Raw genomic sequence first — 3,160 nt, 5'->3', positions numbered from 1 at the left:
CCCGTTGCAGCTTTTCAACTCCCCTATTCTATGGAAATATACCTGCTTCTGCTCTGCAACCCTGTGCTTCTTCCATGGTCCCCTTAATTTCTAAAATTTCCTAAACCTGTCTTTTTCACCCCTAAAAATTCCTGTTTCAAAACTATGCACTGTTTTGTAGACAGTCCTTTGCTTTTGGGTTTAATAATAAAATACAGACATTCTGTTAATTAAATGTGTGTAGTTAAATATATTAAAAATCCACTAATAGATGATAATGTAATTAAGTGGTTACCAGGCGAGGGGTGGGGGATAGAAATTGATCAAGAAAGGACACACACACACACACACACACACACAAAGAAGGGGCACACAGAACCTCTTGGAATGACGGAAATGTTCTATCCATTATAATTCTATCGAATGTTCTATTCAATCAAGAAAGCTTATCTTAATTGTGGTCATGGTTACATGTATATATACTTTTGTCAAAATTCATTGAACTGTACACTTAAGTAGATGTTTTATTGTCTATAAATTATACTTCAATAGAACTCATTGTTTTAAAAATCCAATATTTTCATGTTTCATTATTTTAATAATTATTTTATTTAAATTAATTTGAGTAGTAATTAAACTTGAGATTATTTTTTTATTATTCACCAAGTTATGGTGCTACTCAATAAAAGTTATTATGCTGCTCAAAGAATTCCTGAATATTTAACAATTGGCTTTTGTAAGCCCATATGAACTGACTCCAGCCCTATATTTCAGAATGCACATAATTGTTAGGTTTAACCGAAGAAAGGCACCAGAGTCCAAATTAAAAGCAGAATGCACTGTTTATTCACGAGGCAGATGCTCTCGGGTGAGGTCCGCGTGAGCACGGGGCCGGGGGAGTCACACCCGCCTATGCCTGGCAGAGCTTCTTTACGCTACTGTTGGACCAATCCGGTTTATCTGAGGCAGCTTGTGGCGGGTGATTTATGAGCGGGAAGTTTGTACATCTGCACCCTGGCCATCCTGATAAGTCTCGGGTGGTCATTCATTGTCCAATGGGATGTTAACAGGATGTTAGCACCGCTGTGACTTGGTGTTCTGGTAGTTCCCAGGGGACTGCTATTGTCCAACTCAGCGGGTGGGATCGGGAAAGTCCCTATCTTCCCAGCCCCAGACCTTACAATAATATTTGTATTTGTGTGTATGTATATCCGTATACAGTGGGGCCTTGACTTACTAGTGTCCCGACTAACGAGTTTTTTGAGATACCAGCTGTCTTTCCTCCGATTTTTTGCATTGAGTTGATAGAGTAATTTGAGTTAACGAGCTCCTTAACGAGCTCAGTCTCGGAAAGAATTAAACTCATAAGCCAAGGCCCCACTGTATATATTTGCTAGTTAATGTCCTATTTCCTTGTCCTACTGAAATGACGTACAAGAATGATACCCTAATAACAATGAGCACAACTAGCATCTGTATCTTGACTTTCAAATATCATTCTTCATTAAAAAAGAACAAACCTTATTGGAGAAATGGCTGATTCCATGACTGGGACAGTAAAAATCTTACTGGCTCCTTACTAAGGAAAGGAAGTGTTCACAGAATGATGATGTAATAAACTCTTTTTACCCATAATAGAGCAGGCTCAGTAACCCTCCTGGTCTGCTTTCCCCAAGGCTGTTATGTCAGAAAACAGAGCTTATCTCTCATTGGTTCGTTTCACATGCCTTTTCAGAGCCAGGGGGAGTTTAGTGGCTCTCCATAAGATGGTTTCATCTTACTCATGAAGAAAAAATATAACAATATTATACAGTCACAATATCTTTTTTTATATAGGAAAAGATGGAAATTTATTGGGAAACAAGCACAGACTCCCTCCCACGTGGGCGGGGGGGGGGGGGGGGGGGCGGTCAAGGAAAGACCTGCAGGCACAATATCTTTTATGGCCCACTATCACTCAGCAGTATGAAATGATCTTCGATTCATTTGTGCAAACAATGCATTTGAAACCATATCATTCAACATGACCGTTCCTTAAGACAAGAAAAACAATAAATAATATATATGTTTAAGATATGTGTACACAGATTCTGGCTCTGTACTTTGTGTCTCAAGTCTTTAAAATGGGATAAAAACAGAAACTACATCATGGGATTACCTGAGGATTAAATGCATTAGTATATGTAAAGTGTTTATTACAATGTTATATAAATGTCAGCTATTATTATTTCCCTATCAGGTGTTGTGAGGATTAAAGTAAATGAGCTAACCTTTGTGTAGCTCTTGGAACAGATTCCATCACATAGAAAGTGCTAAATAAATGTTGATTATCATAGAAACAGATATTTCTAAGATTTCCTATGAAAATCACCCCTTTATTAGGTACATTTTACCTTTCTTCACAACTTGGACAATGAGGAATTTATTACCATAGTAAGCATTGGTTTGCCCAGCCGGTATGGCTCAGTGGTTGAGCATCGAGTTATGAACCAGGAGGTCACGATTAGATTCCCAGTCAGGGCACATGCCGAGGTTTCAGGCTTGATCCCCAGTGGGGGGCGTGCAGGAGGCAGCCCATCAGTGATTCTCTCTCATCATTGATGTTTCTATATCTCTCCCTTTCCCTTCTTCTCTGAAATCAATAGAAATATAATTTTTAAAAAGAATATGTTAGATTAAATAAACATATTTTTAAAATTTATTTTACCTGTTTCTTCGTATTTTTTTTCCCTTATAGCCATTTTCAGGGACCTTGATGACCTTAATGTCTTCAAGGCTCATAATATGGCTTTACTATTGCCAGTTTTCTCTAAATTTCTGCAGAAATACATTCAGATAAGCAGACTCATTGACTACTTTCATTGTACTTTTAAAATATATATATTTTTATTGATTTCAGAGAGGGAGAGAGAGGGAGAGAGAGATAGAAACATCAATGATGAGAGAGAATCATTGATTGGCTGCCTCCTGCACGCCCTCCACTGAGGACCGAGCCCGCAACCCTGGGCAAGTGCCATTGACCGGAATCGAACCTGGGACCCTTTGGTCTGCAGGCCGACACTCTATCCACTGAGCCAAACCAGCTAGGGCTCGTTGAACTTTTTTAATGTGGCTCTTGGAAAATTTAAAGTAAAATGTGTGGCTTATCTTTTATTTTTATTGGACAGTGCTGCGTTACAGG

At 38.6% G+C, this 3,160-nt stretch overlaps 1 non-coding gene across 1 annotated transcript; it reads right to left on the bottom strand.

Annotated features, from left to right (window-relative positions):
- Positions 1–2,708: 2,708 nt before the first annotated feature.
- Positions 2,709–2,837, bottom strand: LOC139004728 (small nucleolar RNA SNORA33). The gene has a single exon (XR_011470562.1). It is a non-coding gene; the product is annotated as a small nucleolar RNA SNORA33 (small nucleolar RNA).
- Positions 2,838–3,160: the final 323 nt, after the last annotated feature.

Source organism: Myotis yumanensis, unplaced genomic scaffold, assembly GCF_028538775.1.
Source record: "Myotis yumanensis isolate MYYU_CA2020_CCGP unplaced genomic scaffold, mMyoYum1.0.hap1 SCAF_2, whole genome shotgun sequence".
In the NCBI taxonomy this organism is placed as follows: Eukaryota; Metazoa; Chordata; class Mammalia; order Chiroptera; family Vespertilionidae; genus Myotis; species Myotis yumanensis.
Note: the sequence above shows the minus strand (reverse complement) of the source record. Positions and strands in the feature narration are given on the sequence as shown.